An 18,412-nucleotide genomic window follows, 5' to 3' on the forward strand; every position below is an offset into this window, starting at 1 on the left:
CAGGGGAGGGGCAGAGAGAGAGAAGGAGCACAGAATCTGAAGCAGGCTCCATGCTCTGAGCTGTCAGCACAGAGCCCCGACATAGGGCTTGAACTCATGAGCCATGAGATCATGACCTGAGCCAAAGTCAGATGCTTAACCGACTGAGACACCCAGTCGCCCCTGTGCCATTTTTCTTAAAGTTTATTTATTTATTTATTTTTTTGAGAGAGATAGAGAGCAAGGAGGGGAGGGGCAAAGAAAGAGGGAGACCAGAGAATCCCAAGCAGGCTCCACACTGTCAGCACAGAGCCTGACGTGGAGCTCAAACCCACAAACTGTGAGATCATGACCTGAGTTGAAGCAAGAGTTGGATGCTTAATTGACTGAGCCACCCAGGCACCCCTGTGCCATATTTATTCACCTAACAGTACACCTTGGAGATCCTTACATAGCAGTACATAAAGAGCTTGCTCACTTTTTTTTATGTTTTATTTTATATTAGAGAGAGAGAGAGAGAGAGTGCGCGCGAGCGAGAGCAGGGGAGGGGAGAGAGCAAAGACAGAATCCAAAGCAGGCTCCAGGCTGTCAGCACAGAGCCTGACGCGGGGCTCGAACTCACGAACCGTGAGATCATGACCTGAGCCGAAGTCAGCACTTAACTGATAGAGCCACCCAAGAGCCCCAAGAGCTTGCTCATTTTAAAAAAGAGTTAGATGTGATTCCATTATATGGGGACATATTTTATTCAATCTTTTCCTTTCACCAACAGTGTGCATATTTCATTTCCCATGTGGGAAAGTATGTCTATTGGAGAAATTCCTAGAAATGGACTTGCTGGCTCAAAGGGTATGAGCATCTGTAATTTTTATATATATTGCCAGATTGAGGAAGGGCCCGTTCTTGCATACACACGGATTAACCCCAAGACACATTCTCATAAATAACTCTGTGAATCCATAAGGAAATTTTTTTCTTCTGGCAATTCATTGGCGGGACTTAGTGGTTTGGGCCTAACAATGGGATTATGACTGTATCTCCCGAAGGACCGTTATTTACTATTACAGGACCCCTTGTGACAGAGACTACCAAGTATCCTCCCAAATCCACTCTCCCCTTCTTTCACAGTAAGCTAGGCAAATGGCCACCCATTTTCTAGCTAGTGTGCAGTGAGATGTGGCCTTGTGACTAAGTTATCAGCAAGGGACCGTGAGTGGAAGTGAAGGATGGAGCTTTGCCTCATTTGTTAAAACAAACAACAACAAAAAAATCATTTGCTCTGGACTTCTACTCTATCCCCTTCTCACAAACTGAAACATGTATAGGACACACACGGCCTGCCTTTGACCGTGCAGGTGAGGATAATGGCATTGAGGATGGCAAACCAATAAGATGGAAGGAACTGAGGCTCTTAATGACTGTGCGGATCAGAAGGGCTCTGCCTCCCTGGCTTGCTGACTTGGGGCTCTTTTGTGAAAGATAAACTTCTATTTTCTTTGAATCATTGTATTTTGGGTCCTTTATGATAGCACCTTAGCCTTTACTCTAACATCCACCCATTATTTTTCTGGAAGTAGGCACTGTTCTGGAGTATTATCCTCAGTGTCTAAGCCAAATTATTTATTTATATATATTCTGCCTTTTCAAATAAGGATTTGAGAGGGCTTAGCAAGGGCCTGCCACAGAGTAGACAACCCCTTCCCCCTTCCTTTCGCAATATTAACTGAGCACATATGATGTAGTAGGCACATTGCTGAGTGCTAAGGAGACATTGGTGACAAAACAGACACTGTCCTTGCCATCATAGGCCTTCCAGTGTTGTGGAAGAGACAGACACTATTCTGACAGCCACACAAATAAATACAAAGTTCAAAAGTAATGAGTATGGGGAAAGTGGTATTAGCCGAGATTGGACAGGTCGCAGAGGCCAGATAGTGCAAGGCCATGTTGAGGCTGAATGGTCTACGTTGATAAGCAGCTGCTGATAAAGCCAGTCTTCCACTCAGCTTGATTCTGCCCACCTACCCCCATCCCACTGCACTCATTTAACAGGGAAACTTAACAGGGAAACTTGGGAAAACTCATTTAACAGGGAAACTTGGGAAAACCTTGGGCAATCATGTGTGTATTCCTTCGAAGAGGAATTCTCTAATTCAGATTGGGTACTTATCTGAAGTTAGGAGGATGCCTGGGAAGGCCTGAATTTCTGCTCACTGAAGGTACTCAAGCCAAAGCAGGATTGGTGCCTCATAGAGAAACTGGACTTGGAATTCAGGGACGGAACACAAGGTTTGGGACCTGGATGCCAAACAGTGCACTTTTAGTCCTCAAGGGACGGCAGAGCTGAAGCAGGAAACCACGGCCTCGCGCAGTTGCTTCTGAACTGGTTGTCGTTGCTAAGGCCTTCCCCTCGCTGGGGTGTGGGGTGTGGAGTGAGCTGCTGCCCCTTGGTGAGTCCAGGCTCTACCCCTGCTAATGCAACTTGAATGTGAAAAAGAATTTCCCAGGGCCTGCCATAGGCTTACGGGTCCTTCCCCCTGCCTCCAGTGAGCCCTGACTCAGCCTCACCTCTCTTCAAACACCTCCAGGAAGGCCGAGGAAGGTGCTGGGTTTTCCATCAATATCACTATCCAGGGAACAGCAAGGTGATGGATTAGAAAGAGGACTGGCAGGGGCGCCTGGATGGCTCGGTCGGTTAAGCGTCCGACTTCGGCTCAGGTCATGATCTCACGGTCCGTGAGTTCGAGCCCCACGTCGGGCTCTGTGCTGACAGCTCAGAGCCTGGAGCCTGTTTCAGATTCTGTGTCTCCCTCTCTCTCTGACCCTCCCCTGTTCATGCTCTGTCTCTCTCTGTCTCAAAAATAAATAAACGTGAAAAAAAAATTAAAATAAATAAATAAATAAATAAATAAATAAAAAAGAAAGAGGACTGGCAGAGAAACCTGGTCACAACTCTATCATGTTGACAACTCACTTTCCTCCGGTTTCCTAGTCTGTAAGAAAGGAAGATGGGGAGGGTGCCCTCTGAGACTCCTTTCTTCTCTAATACTCTATTGTAGGGGTTCTCAAGGTGTAGTACCCATTTAAGCAGCATCAGCATCACCTGGGAAGTTGTTATACATGTAAATTGTCAGGGTGCACCCAGACCCGCCGAATCAGAATCACTCTCCTAAGGTGAGGCCGAGCGGTTTGCAAACCTCTGCTCTATGGTACAGTCTTTATGGAACCCAGTGCCTCCCGAGCCTCATAGAGTACGTGGTGGCATGGGAGGGCACTACTCAAGAAATGTGCAAGATGTGCTTTGCACAACCCCATGCCCTTCGCAGCATGGACGTTGTAGATTTGTAGGGTTATTGGCAAGTTCTGGAAGACAGCAGTGACAGGTCCTAAGGAAGGGGCACATTTTTCCAATTAGGCTGGAGGTGAAAGTGCCAGAGGCTGGAATTCAGGGTTGAAAGCTGGAGGAGCCTCAGCTTAGCTGTAAGGCCTTCCCCACTCTCCAGCTTTCTGCGTGCAAGCCACTGTTGCTGCTCTTACTCTTTCCAAGCCTAACAGGAGGGAGTCCTGTGGAAATTTCCTCCTCTCATTGGCTCTCCTCCAGAAGGCATTCGTTTGAGATCCAGTGATTCACAACTGGAAAGTCCCCTAGAGACTTCCTCACTCAACCTCTTCATTTTACAGATGAGGAAACTGAGGCCCAGAGAGATTAAGCAACTTGCTTAAGACAGTTTGTAGCCGGGCACCTGGGTGGCTCAATTGGTTAAGCGTCTGACTCTTGGTTTTGGCTCAGGTCATGATCTCACGGTTTGTGGGTTGGAGTCCCACATCAGGCTCTGCACTGACAGCATGGAACCTTCTGGGGATTCTCTCTCTCTCCCTCTCTCTGCCCCTCCCCACCTCCACTCACTCTCTTTCTCTCAAAATAAATAAAGAAACTTTAAAAAGAGAGAGAGAGAAAGAGAGTTTGTGGCATAGCCAGATTAGACCCAGGTCCTCCCAAAGAGGTCCAGCTCTGTTATGATCTGCATTCAATGGAGCCCCAGCCCCAATTCTTTTCTTTCTTTCTTTCTTTTTTTTAATGTTTATTGATTTTAAGCCAGGGAGAGCAAGCGCGAGTAGGAAAGGGTAGAGAGGGAGAGACAGAGGATCCGAAGCAGGCTCTGCACTGCCAGCACAGAGCCCAATGAAGGGCTCGAACTCACAAACCATGAGATCATGACCTGAGCCAAAGTGGGATGCTTAACCAACTGAACCACCCAGATGCCCCCTTACCCCACACAACCCCAATTCTGAATGGGTTTCTTCTTTGAATTCCACCTCACACATCTATCTCCAGCACACACACAGACACCCTCAGGCTATCTCCCTCTCCAAACCAGATAAGAGGACAGGAAGTGAAACTCAGTCTTTGATAGTCAGTCTCAGAGGATAGTCAGTGAAACTCAGTCTTTGAAGCCTATGGGACTGAGGTCAAGTTTGAGGACAGTCTTGAACAGTATAGGGAGTTGCATCTTAATTGGGACCAAAGCTTCCAAAGGTAAAGGGAAGCGTCTGCTGGCTTATTTTAGGCACTCAGAGCAGCTGGGGAAGGCGTGCTGGGAATGGAAAACTTCCAGATTCCCCTGCCCCCACCCCCATATGGCCAAATGAAGCCCACTCTGCCTGCCTAGGAGATTCCCAGGGCGTGTGCAGCCACCGCCCACTGCTGTCCTTGCCAAATTTGGGAGGCAGCAGCTTTAATTCCTTAACTCAGCTCTGAGTCATAGGTGGCCCAAACTTCCGAGCCCCAGCCAATGCTGCTAGGGGTGAAATTGCTAACTTATCCCTTCAGGCTCTGACCACATCATCCCTGAATTACTAAGGCCCAAAGCAGAAAATCAGAAATTCTCCAGCAGCCTCTGCAACAGAGCTCCTCCCCAGGGACAGCAGTGTTTCTCTGTGGCTCTAAGACCCACATGTGGGAAGCATTGGCCTTCCCTCCCTTGGTGAAGCATTTCTAAATTGGGGAAGGGATAGGGGAAGTCTGAGTTGGGGGGGGAGGGTTGTGGGTTTGCCCCAACCAAGCAACCATCTGGGAACTTCTAGCTGTGAAGAGAGTCAATTCAGGTCACAGACCCAGCCCTTCAGGGGTCAAAGCCTCATAGAAGAATCATACTATCACAGACTCAGGTGCCCAGAGATGGTCCCACCCAGTGCAGGCACTATAGGCTGGGATTCACCGTGTCAATTAACTCAACTACTATACTCACAGTCTGCAGCCCAGGGTAGCCCAGCTTTGGCCACGTGACCCTACCTCCCTTTGGCTACAGGTGACTGGGCAGGTGGAAGCAGAGAGCTTGAACCCACGTGAAACAAATCCATGGGCTGGCCCATTACCTACGATGTGGAATGACACAAAAAGAAGGGCCGGAGAAAACGCATATTTCTTCATTTGGAAACTTAAACAGAGAAATGCCGCGAGAACGAGACATTTAGGAACAAGAGCAGACGTTTGAGGGTTATGATTTAGAGAGAACCAGGGGCAAGCCTGATGAGCAGACAAAAGCTTTAAGGAAACAAGGATTATGAGGAATCTGAAACTCTAAGTGGAGACAAAACTGAGAAAATGGAGCAGACGTAGAGACCTGCCAAGTAATTGAGTCACATTCAGAGAACAGTGCAGTGGTGGTCTAAGGAAGCCCTGTCGTTAAGGTCCCTTGAACCTGTTTAGATCTGGAGCCACCTTCCAGACTTTACAGCCCAGCCACAGTACAGTAGGGGTCCTCTCCTTAGAGTCAATGAGAAGCTTGTCTGCCTCTTCATTTCCCTCTCTCACACACATTAGACACATTACTTGAGATAAATTGAATGATTCTTCATTCCTGACAACCAAAGGAACCAAGCACAGACTTATCTCAGATTTTAACTAAATATAATGGTTCAATAGTACTAATGACAATGTTGAAAGAGCAAAATAAAATCACCCACCATGCTTCCCCAATTAAGAAAGTAATAACAATAGTAGTAGCTTTCACGTATTAGATACATACTTCTGTGTATCCTTGTACACATGAGTACATGACTGCAGTTATGGTGAATATACATTTTGATTTTGGTTTTATTGCCTTACTGGGACTTTAAGAGATATGTAGGAGAAGTGTCAGGAAGAAATCAGGATTCAGGGAAAAAATTTACTTTTTTTTTAAAGTTTATTTATTTATTTTGAAAGAGAGAGAGGGGGTGAGCATGAGCAGGGGAGGGGCAGAGAGAGGGAGAGAGAATCTCAAGCAGGCTCTGTGCTGTCAGTGCAGAGCCTGATGCGGGGTTCAATTTCACAAACCGTAAGATCATGACCTGAGCCGAAACCCAGAGTTGGACGCTTAACCGACTGAGCCACCCAGGTGCCCCCATATTTCTGAACTGAGTTATTGTATAGAACTATGCTGTTGAACATAGTAGCCACTAATCACATGTGGCTGTCTAAATTGAAATTTCCAAAAATTAAAATTGATGGGGGCGCCTGGTGGCTTAGTTGTTTACGCATCTGACTTCAGCTCAGGTCATGATCTCGAGGTTCATGAGTTTGAGCCCCGCATGGGGCTCTGTGCAGACAGCTGGAGCCTGGAGCCTGCTTCGAATTCTGTGTCTCCCTCTCTCTGCCCCTCTCTGTCTTGTGCTCTGTCTCTCTCTCTCAAAAATAAAAATTAAAAAAACAATAAATTAAGGGGCACCTGAGTAGTTCAGTCGGTTATGCATTGACTGTGGCTCAGGTCATGATCTCGCAGTTCGTGAGTTTGAGCCCCGCATGGGGCTCTGTGCTGACAGCTCGGAGTCTGGAGCCTGCTTCGGATTCTTTGCCTCCCTCTCTCTTTCTGCCCCTCCCCTACCCGTGCTCTGTCTCTCTCAAAAATAAATAAATATTTTAATTAATTAATTAAAAAAATAAATTTCTAAAAATTAAAATTGAATAAGGGAAGAAAGTGGTGGGGGGTGGGCACCTGGCTGGCTCAGTGGGTAGAGCATACGACTCTTGATCTTAGTTCGGGTTGTGCATTCAAGCCCCACACTGAGTGTAGAGCCTACTTGATAGATAGATAGATAGATAGATAGATAGATAAATTGAATAAGGTAAAATTTAAGTTCCTTGGTGACTAGCCACATTTCAAGCGCTCAATCACCACACATGGTTAGTGGCTACCATATTGGACAGCACAGACCTAGCACATCTCTACCATTGCAGAAAGTTCTGTTGGACATTTGTAGGAAAGAGGCTCCTCCATTATCCTCTATCACAGGAGTAGGTAAACTTTTTCTGTAAAGGGCCAGATACTAAACATTTTAGGCTTTGAAAGCCATGTGGTCTCTGTTGCAGCTGCTCAACTCTGCCATCGTAGCAGGAAAGTAAGCAGAGCCAGTATGGAAACAAATGACCATGGCAGTGTTTCAACAAAACTTTATTTACAAAGAAAAGGCAGTAGGTCACATGCGGCCCACCTGCTGCCTGTAGTAAGTACCCTTGCTCTCTCACAGCACCCTATTTGTTTCCTTCACAGCACCAAATATATAATAACTTACTTTATTTTTTATGGTCTTTCTCTCCACATTAGACTATAAGCTCCATGAAAGCAGAGACTATGTCCATTTTGCTCATCGCAGTGGATCCAGTACTGACAACACATGCTTAATTAATATTTGTTGACTGACTGAATGAATAATGGGGTTGCCATTTACTGGACTAGGGTATGCCAGAGAAGGAACTGTTTTTTTAGAGAAGATGAGTTCCCTCAGGGACACGCTACTTGTATTATAATTCATTATTTTTATTTCTCTCTCTGGAGTCCCTTTCACCTTTAGCCTTCTTTAAGCCTCATTAGCCTGGAAGTCAGTGATGTTTTTTTTTCAAGAGCGGACAAAGTTACTGCTTTTTGGACCCGCTCCCTGGGAGGCTGTAATTGGAGGCCCAGCCACAGGGGATTTACCCTAAGACATCAGCCGCAAGCCTAAGGAGCAGGAAGAAGACTTGGGCCTGGCCTGGTCCTCCTGCATATTCGTCAGTGTTCGCTCCAAGAACTTAGATTGTTTTTCCCCCATTCCATTTAGATTAAGCAGAATTAGAAAGACCAAATTTGTGACCTAAGGAATATCTAAAGCAGAATTTCCAAACTTCCATTCATATACCCCCTTCATAGCATTCACGGTACTTCCATAGCATCTGAGAACACGTTTACTTAATATTTATTTCCAACGCTTTCCAAGTCTTAAAAATGTTTAATCAGATTTGGTCACTCCTCCCTCAAAAACTCCTGGCTTCCCATCTCCCAGTTAATTTCAGTTAGCCTCTGGATACTTCTCTGGCCTTGTTTCTTCACTCAGTTAGCTCCAGCCACATAGACCCCCCTCATATTCTCCGAATGTTCTAAGCCACCTGCTGCCTCAGTCTTGGCCCAACTGGCCCAGAAAGTTTCACTCCTCACAATTATCTCTCAGAGAGACCTTTCCTGAGCACCTTACATAAAATGGCACCACTTTCACTCTTCCAACTACATTTTAGATTCAGAAAAATTTCACATACATACACACAAATCCTGTCAGCAGACTGATTGGGATTTTTTAATTTCTAGAATAATTTGGGAAAAGTGACAGCTTCATAATATTGTGCTGTCTTCCTGTCTATGCTATATCTCTTCATTTGTTTAGGCTTAAAATTTTTTTTTTAATGTTTATTTTTGAGAGAGAGAAAGAATGTGAGTGGGGGAGGGGCAGAGAGGGAGACAGAATTGTTTGGGATTTATTTTATGCTTTTCGTTAAAGTTTTTCAATTTTCTTGATAAAGACCAGGCACACACCTTTTGTTAGATTTGTTTCTAGATGCATACAATTGTGTTGCTTTTGTAAAGGATATCTTTTTGAAAACCATTACATTATGTCAGAAAATATTTATCGCTGGTCTTTTTAGTATCTGTTGTACCAATTGTCATGACCCCATTTTCATTTCTAACATTATTTGTGTTTCCTCTCTCTCTCTCTGTCTCTCTCTCTTTCTGCAGTCTTACTGGTAAGTAGAGAGACGTTAAAGACTGATTGTACCTAAAAGACATGTTTGATGTAATCAGAAGTGTTGAAAAGGAGTGAAAAGGGGAATAATTAAATATTATTTAATGTTGGTGTTTATGTGGAAACCTTAAAATCATTTTGTGTCCCACCAGAGCTATCTGGCTTCCATACTGGGAAGCACTGATTTATTACATTTCATAGCCACAATGAAATACCTTTGAGTTATCCGTTGTTTTGCTTCACCTCTGGACCCGTCTTCAGCTCAGGAGGTAATAGACGTCCGCTAAGCCGAGGAGAAATGGGTGTGGATGGTGTCCCAGAGAAGCGGGCGATCCCAGAGTCTGAGAAGCCGAGAGGCCTTCCTCTCACCCCATCTTGGTGCTCATGCTGCTTCACAGCAGCTGTGCACACAGAGGTATTCCCCAGGGTGAGGTGCTGGGGTGAAGGGCGCAGTGAGTGAGGGCCTCCCTGACTTTCCCCACCCAGGCTCTGGATGTGAGGCAGGAAATTGGGGCTTCTCAGAACTGCCGAGTTTCCTGGAAGCCTATGAGAGCTGAGGCCATCTGGCTTTCTGCAGCTTACTTTCTGATGGTGTTTGTGACCTGGAGGAGGGAGCCCCCTCTGGGGACATAAACGAACTGATCATAAGCTCTGAGTGCCCGGAAGGTGTTCGCGTTGCACGGGAGAAGGAGGCTTTGGGTTCTAGCTCTTGCGGTCTCCACGGCTGTTCACCAAACCCTCATACCCCGGCCCCCTGGGCGGGCTTTCAGCCTGTGCTTGTCAAATCAAACTATGTCTTCTGAGAAATATGATTATTTTGAAGGCTCCTTCTCTAAGAAACCCTTGAACTGAGGAAGGCAGGAAGCCACAGACTCCTGGGTGGGCAGAGCTCACCTGGGTTACCCGCCCCCCACCTCAGAGGGGAAAGCAGCTGTTCTGAGTCATCAAAGAAGCCTCACAAATAACACCTTCTTACATGTTAGGATCATCAAAGAGGTAGTTTCCAGCTGGCATGAGGGTACTGAAACGAACACAGGCTTGGGGGCTTGGAGGCCCAGATTCCAGTTCTGCCTTTTCCACCTCTTGGCCACGTCTCTTAGCTGACCTCTTGCAACTGTGAAAGCCAAATAACATCATGGTGTACCATGTGATCCCCCCCTTTTTTTTAACTTGTGTAGGCGAATTTAATGTAACATAAAATAGCTTGAGTTTGCACACTCTGTGTTAATTATGGTACTGCTAGCTGCTGCAACAAATAAACGCCGGATGCATAAAGACTCCAACATAGGGGTCCCTGGGTGGCTCAGTCGGTTGAGCGTCTGACTTCGACTCAGGTCACGTTCTCATTGCTTGTGAGTTCTAGCCCCACGTCGGGCTCTGTGCTGACAGCTCAGAGCCTGGAATCTGCTTCAGGTTCTGTGTCTCCCTGTCTCTCTGCCCCTCCTCCCTCCCCTCAAGAACAAATAAAACATTAAAAAAAAAAAAAAAAAAGACTCCAACATAACAGAGGTCGAGTTCCCACTCACATGAAGTTCAAGGTTGCTCAGCTAGTGGCCCCCCCCGCCCCCAACTCAGTGATTCGAAGACCCTTTCGTTCAGTGGGCCTGCCACCTCCCAGGGCTTCAAATGGGCAGAAGGAGAACAGGGTGTGGAAGACACACACTCCCTTCCTGAAAGCTTCAGCCCAGAAATAATACCTCATTTCTGCTCACACGCCACTGGCAAAAGCTATATACGTGGCCACACCTGGACACAAGGATGGCTAGAAAATGGAACCCTGCCTGGGTAGCTTCCTGACACCAGCTTGTATCAGAGGAGGAGCTAAAACTCTGGAATACGTGCCATGCATCCCAAGGAACAAATCTGGAGAATACACACTAATTCCTTAACAGAAATTATCTCAAGGAGTAAGATTAGAGAAGATGGAGAGACTTTCACTTTGTGCTGGAAACAAGTAATATCTTATGAGCACGTGGTAATTTTATAATTCAGAAAAGAGCAATTGGTATGGCTCATTGTACATTTCTGAGCAAATGCGTAGTTACCTGTTGTGACTTTTACTATCAGTCTTTTGTCCAGTCCTAGAATTGGAAAATATCGCCCAAGAAACGAATGCCCTATTAAATGTCCCTCATTAGAGGCAGATGGGTTTTAGGGTGGGAAAGTATGGGGGAAAACAGAGTTTTTCCCTGAAAAAAAAAATTGTTTTTAATTTTTAAAAAAGTAATCTCGGGGTGCCTGGGTGGTTCAGTCAGTTAAGCGTCTGACTTCAGCTCAGGTCATGATCTCTCTCTTTGTGAGTTCAAGCCGTGTTAGGCTCTGTGCTGACAGCTCAGAGCCTGGAGCCCACTTCAAATTCTGTGTGTGTATCTCTCTCTCTCTCTCTTTCTCTCTCTCTCTGCTCCTCCCTGCTCATGCTTTGTCTCTCTCTCTCTCTCTCAAAAATAAGCATTAAAGGGGCGCCTGGGTGGCGCAGTCGGTTAAGCGTCCGACTTCAGCCAGGTCACGATCTCGCGGTCCGTGAGTTCGAGCCCCGCGTCAGGCTCTGGGCTGATGGCTCAGAGCCTGGAGCCTGTTTCCGGTTCTGTGTCTCCCTCTCTCTCTGACCCTCCCCCGTTCATGCTCTGTCTCTCTCTGTCCCAAAAATAAATAAAAAACGTTGAAAAAAAAATTAAAAAAAAAAAAAATAAGCATTAAAAAAAAAAGTAATCTCTTCACCCAATGTGGGGCTCAAACTCACAATGACGAGATCAAGAGTCCCACACTCCACTAACTGAGCCAGCCAGGTGCCCTTCCCTTAAAATTTAAAAAAATATTCATGCAAAGGAGACTTCAAAAAGGGTGAAAATGTATTTATCTATTTATTTAAAGTTTATTTTTATTTTAAGAGAAAGAGAGAGACAGACAGCATGAGAGAGGAGGGGCAAAGAGAGAGGGAGAGAGAGAGAATCCCAGGCTGACAGAATCCCCACTGTCAGCACAGAGCAAAGAGGGTAAAAATTTAGGAAGCCCAGAATGGTAGACTCAGAAGGACCTATAGGAACGAACTCCACATGCATTTCTCAAACACGTCTAAAAACATAAATGGAGTTCTCAAAAAAATGAGACGCTATGTCTTAAACAGCAAGATGGAAGAGCCACTCAGATTTTAAAATTTTATTTGGATATGATATACTTAGTATTGTGCATGTAGAGAATAAGCGGTAATCTGTAGCATGAAGAGGGAAAAGAAAAAGATTGATAATCAATTCTATATAGGAAGAGAACAAAATGGACAAATACCAGCCGGCTCTGCGGATGGACGTTAGAGGGACAGGGAGACAGGTGCAGGTGGAGTCAATGGAGAGAGAGCAGGGGGAAAAGATGAGGGGATCTGAGGAAGCTCAGATGGTTATGGGGCCATTCCCAGGCCCTATAACAGGTGGCCACCTCTGAGGAAGACAAGAAGAGTCTGGTCTGGCCAGAATCATTTATTCATTCAACAAACTGTTATCGTGTGCCTACTATGAGCCAGGACTCTTCTAGGTACTAGGCGCAGAGCATTGAATAAACCAAACTCTCATAGAATTGGTTTTTTATTATTTTTATTTTTTTAATTCTTAAAGTGTTTTTACTATTTATTTTTGACAGAGAGAGCCAGAGACAGAGCACGAGCAGGGGAGGGGCAGAGAGAGAGGGAGACCCAGAATCTGAAGCAGCCTCCAGGCTCCGAGCCGTCAGCACGAGCCCATCGCAGGACTCAAACTCGAGAACCATGAGATCATGACCTGAGCCAAAGTTGGACGTTTAACCAACTGAGCCACCCAGGTGTCCCTAGAATTGGTTTTTTAGAGGGAGGAGACACAATACACACATCAAGCCAAAAGTACATGACATATCAGGTGGTGGGTGGTAAGTGTTTTAGGTAAAACTAACACAGGGTGAGGGAGGCAGGAAGTGAAGAGGAGAGGAGGAGAGGAGTGGAGGAGAGAGGGGAGTATGTGTGTTATTTTATGTAACTGGTCTCATGGTCAAGGTCAACATCCCCAGTAAGGAGCCATTTGAGCCAAGGCCTAGAAGAGACAGATGTGAGCCAGCATACAAAAAATTCAATAGCTAGCATCATGGAGGATGCTATTGGTTGCCCAGCCAACATCCACATATTCCTCCCTGTCTCTAACAGGACCCTTTCCCTCTTGCTGTGATACATCCATGTGACCAGGAGAAAGTTGGACTCTACCTCTGACTCCATAAATGGATCCTAATTAGTCTAGGCATTCCTGGGAAGCCAACCTCACTTACCAGTGACTGGTTCAGGAAGGCAGGCTTAAGCCAGTTAACTCAGTGAATCCCCCAGTCCCTGTCATTGGCCCAGGAGAAGACACATAACCTAAGCTGGCCTGAACAGATTTAAAGAAGGGATTTCTATCTCCGTCTGGATGAGGGTGTTCTTTCTTTCTTTCTTTTTTTTTTTTTTTCCTCTGCCGTGATGGACGTGAACAAGGAAGCATGTTGTCACAGCTGCTCAGTACATGGGGACAGCCATCTCTAAACAATGAGGAAAGCCATTCTGCAGACAAAGCCAATACAGAGAAGAGGGCTGAGCTGGGAGAACTGCAGAGAAATGGAGTCAGAGCCCTGATTATTCCATGTCTAGAGCCTACTCTACTTCAAGACTCCCATTATAGGAGATGAAGAATCTCCTCACTGTTTGCGCCAGGGTGAGTTAGGCTTTCTGTTCCTTGGAGCTTAAAGGTTCTTAACTAGGACAATAAAAATAATAGCAGCTAACATCTCTTGAGCACTACCTTGTGCCAGGCCCCCTCCTTAAATTTGTCATTTCATTTAATGTTCCCAACAATCCTACAAAGCAATTAAAACTATTATCCTTATTTGTAAAATGTGAGTGACTTTGCCCAAGGTCAAATGGGTAGGTAAGTGGCAGAACCAAAATCTTTCAGAGCTCAAGGACTGTGCTCTTAATCACTGCAATTTTTCTATCAATGTATGAGGCAGAGAAATAGATAGAGGGAATAGTGTGGGAAGAAGTCAGAGGAAGAGGAGATGAGGATCCTCTGATAAATTTTGTAATTATATGTATTTTTTTCTCTGCCTGAAATACCCTATCCCCAGAATACCTTTTTTCCCACTCCCACTTCTCTGTTTAGGAGCTTCTGTTTGTTCTTTAAGACCTTGTCTCTGATGTCATTTCCCCTGAGAAGCCTTCCCAGATCCTATCTCCCCAAACCTCCCACCTTCTTGGATCCCACAAAGATTTTTTTCAGATTTTTATTTTAGCCTGGGCTATATATTATGATGTGTTTGCTTTCATAGCTCTTCTTACTAAGCTCTGAACTCCTTAAGGAGGACTGTGTCTCATTAATCTTTGTGATCTTGGTGCTTAGCTCACTGTAGATACTCAAGAAGATTGAATGAACTGAACATCCATCCGTCAATCATCAACGCCCTTTCTTGAAGACCCTGTATCTTAGTAGGGAGTATGCTGGGCCCTAAAGAGATGTCAAGCTAAAAAGATCAGGCCTTGTCCTCTTGAAGTACATAAACAAGTCAGGGGTATGTTAGCGTGAGGTTTTTTTTAAGTTTATTTATTTATTTTGAGACAGAGATTGTGCAAGTGGGGGGAGGGGCAGAGAGAGAAGGAGGGAAGGGGAGAGAGAATCCCAAGCAGTCCCTGCACTGCCAGCACACAGCCCAGTGTGGGGCTCGAATCCACAAACTGTGAGATCATGACTTGAGCCATCCAGGCGCCCCTGTGTTTTATTTTTTTTCAACTTTTTGTATTTATTTTTGGGACAGAGAGAGACAGAGCATGAACGGGGGAGGGGCAGAGAGAGAGGGAGACACAGAATCGGAAACAGGCTCCAGGCTCCGAGCCATCAGCCCAGAGCCTGACGCGGGGCTCGAACTCACGGACCGCGAGATCGTGACCTGGTTGAAGTCGGACGCTTAACCGACTGCGCCACCCAGGCGCCCCGGCGCCCCTGTGTTTTAAATATGTATTACGGAAACCCAAGTCAGACTAACTTAAGAGAAAAATGTGCATGGGGCAGAACTTATTTGTCCTGGGCAGATTACTTCTCGCTTTAGGAATAACTAAATCTAGATCCAAGGGCTTGCAAAAATGTCATCATGAAGATTAAGCCTTTCTACGTAATCTGCTCTTGGATGGCTTCATCCTCAGGAATTCTTTTTTTTTTTTTTTAACTTTTTAAAATATTTATTTATTTTTGAGAGAGGGACAAAGAGACAGAGCCTGAGCAGAGGAGGGCAGAGAGAGAGGGAGACATAGACTATGAAGCAAGCTCCAGGCTCTGAGCTGTCAGCACAGAGCCCGATGTGGGGCTCGAACTCATGAGAACCGTGAGATCATGACCCAGGACAAAGTCAGATGCTTAACCGACTGAGCCACCCAGGCGCCCCTCAGGAATTCTTTTGCCATGTGAAAGCCCCTCACAACTCCAAATTTACATCTGATCAGAGCAAAAATAGAGCTTCTTATTCCAGTGGTTCCAGGAAAAGCCCCAGGGGTAACTCTCAATGCTTTTGTTGAATCACCTGTCCCGCTCTGAATCAATTCAGTGACTCTGATTGAAAAGACCTAAGGCGGGGCGCCTGGGTGGCTCAGTCGGTTAAGCGGTCGACTTAGGTTCAGGTCATGATCTCGTGGTTTGTGAGTTCGAGCCCCACGTCAGGCTCTGTGCTGACAGCTCAGAGCCTGGAGCCTGCTTCAGATTCTGTGTCTCCCTCTCTCTGGCCCTCCCCCGTTCATGCTCTGTCTCTCTCTGTCTCAAAAATAAATAAACGTTTAAAAAAAGAAAAAAAAAAAAAGAAAAGACCTAAGGCACATCCTACCTCTGGATTTGGGAAGTACAGTCAACCTCATCCAAGTCATATGGACTACAATGGAGAGAAGGTGGTTCCCCAGAGGAAAATCAAGTTGCTTTTACCAAAAAAGGGATAAGATATTGGGCAGGCAAAAACCAACACAAGTCCACCATAGAAGAAATGTCCTATAAATCAACAGTTGTATGGCAAGGTTATGAATGATACATGTCTTAAAAGGTTATAGTCAAAGATTAGGTAGAGAAATGGGTCACTTCAAGGATCACTGTCTAGGAACATCTCCTAGAAGGAAGCCTATGAACTGGGCCTTGATAGAAAAGTAGGACTATGATAGGTGAAGATGAGAAGGCTTTTCAGATACAAGGAAAGGTGTGAACAAAGGCAGGGAGGTAAGGATCCTTTGGAGATTTTTCTAGTTTGGTGGAAACTTTTGGGTACTAAGGCTGGAACTTTGGTTGGGGGCTAGATCCACAGACAGTCTACTAGTGCACTAACTATGCAGATTTCTTCCATTTATAATCGCAAGGAAGAGTATACTAATTCGGGCAGGTACCAGGAGTAGGATTATTCTCTCCATGTTACCAGTGGGGTAACTGAAGCCCAGTGCAAGAAGTGCCTGCTGAGAGGTCGTCCCACCCAGAGACAGATGGCACAAGAAGCCCTCTATCTAGTCCAGGACAGTGCCCCCACCCACTCACCACCCATCCACAACAAGACCAACTCTAGGGTTGGGAATCACCAGGACAAGAGCTGTGGCTCAGCCCCAGAGCCAGCCTGAGGAGACATTTGAACAAAGCTCTGGAAACAACCATCCAGGCTACCTGACTTGTATGATGGTTAAGAGCAAGGTCTCTGGAGTCAGATAGGCCTGGTTTTGAATCTCAGTTTCATGAGTTATGATGATACCTTGACAAATTACATAACTTCTCATAAGAAGAACTTTATACTTGTTATATGCATGATACAATATATATCATGGAGATGGAATGTACAGCCTAGGGAATATGGCCAAGAATATTGCAGTGACATTGTATGGTGACAGACAGTGACTACACTTATCAACTATACTTCAATAATAAGTCTTTTTCTAAAATTTTTCATGTTTATTTATTTTTGAGAGGGAGAGAGAGAGAGAGAGAGAGCACGCAAGCGAGCTTGAGTGGGGGAGGGGCAGAGAGAGAGGGAGACACAGAATCCGAAGCAAGCTCCAGGCTCTGAGTTGTCAGCACAGAGCCCGATGTGGGGCTCAAACTCACTAGCCATGACCTGAGCTGAAGTAGGATGCTTAACCAACTGAGCCACCCAGGTGCCCCTATACTTCAATAATAAGTCTTAAAAAAGAATTTAGTGCAATGTCTGTTCCATGGAGTGCTCAAAAAATGTCAGCTTGAGGGCGGTACTTCAGGCCCGGGAGGCAGACAGACTTTCAGTCACATCCCAGCTGAGGTAAGACTACTATATTTCGTTGATTCTGTAATGGACTTTCCCTACACCTCACCCCCTTATCTTAAGTGTCTCCGCATCAATGCATCTTAGCATTGTAACATGATTTAATCGCCAGTGTGTCTTAGCAATCCATGAGATAACAGCGTGACTTACCATCAATGTCTAAATGGGGCAGGTTACCTAATCTTTTGGTACTTCAGTTTCTTCAGCTGTAAAATGGGGATAATAATAGTATTCGCTTTCTAAGGTTGTTGTGAGGGTTAAATTGGATTTGCCTTGCAAATTTCTAGCACAGTGAGGGCTCAACTAATCCTGTGTACCACCATTATTTTTGATTACTCTTACCCAAATCAGATAATGGGGGTGGTGGGAGCTGTACGGGCTGAGCAGTCAGAGCGTGCAGAGGTGAAGGCTGGTATTGGAGGGCCAATGTTGATTCTCAGACTCAAGCCGGGGGGTTGTGAGGAACAGTAGGAAGACACACAAGAGGCCTCTGGAGTGCAAGGTGGATCGAGGCATTTGGTTTGCAGATGAGGACCGGGGACCATGCCGGGGTACCCACTGTGGCTGTCCAGTGGTGACGGGATGGTGAGTTAAAAGGGCTGGTCTATGGGGCACCTGGGTGGCTCAGTCGGTTAAGCGTCCGTCCGACTTCTGCTCAGGTCATGATCTCATGGTTCGTGGGTTCGAGTCCCGCATCGGGCTCTGTGCTGACAGCTCAGGGCCTGGAGCCTGCTTCGGAGTCTGTGTTTCCCTCTCTCTCTGCCCCTCCCCTGCTCGTGCTCTATCTCTGTCTCTCAAAAATGGATAAATGTTAAAAAAAAAATTTTTTTTTTTTAAGAAAAGGGCTGGTCTACATGTTCTCTTTAAACCCTCATGATCTCCAACTATGACAACCACCCTTTATTAAGTCCTCTGTGTGGCAGGGCACTGTGCTAATTGATGTCTTATCTTGTAAAATTCTGTTATCAACCCTCTGCATTCGATGATTATATTAGGTCAGTTTTATAGAAGAAACCAAGGCTCAGAGAGGTAAATTAACATGTTTAAAGTCATATGACTATTATATGCCAGAGCTGGAGTTTGAATCTGGTTATTTTGACTTTGTGTC

At 45.6% G+C, this 18,412-nt stretch overlaps 1 protein-coding gene across 1 annotated transcript in view; it reads right to left on the minus strand.

Annotated features, from left to right (window-relative positions):
* The window catches only part of RRAS2 (RAS related 2), a 124,020-nt gene extending 114,521 nt beyond the window's left edge, over positions 1-9,499 (minus strand). Inside the window, exon 1 of the mRNA XM_042957500.1 lies at positions 9,228-9,499. The gene's annotated coding sequence lies outside the window, so the exon portion shown is untranslated. The remainder of the gene's footprint in view (positions 1-9,227) is intronic.
* Positions 9,500-18,412: the final 8,913 nt, after the last annotated feature.

Source organism: Panthera tigris, chromosome D1, assembly GCF_018350195.1.
Source record: "Panthera tigris isolate Pti1 chromosome D1, P.tigris_Pti1_mat1.1, whole genome shotgun sequence".
NCBI lineage: Eukaryota > Metazoa > Chordata > Mammalia > Carnivora > Felidae > Panthera > Panthera tigris.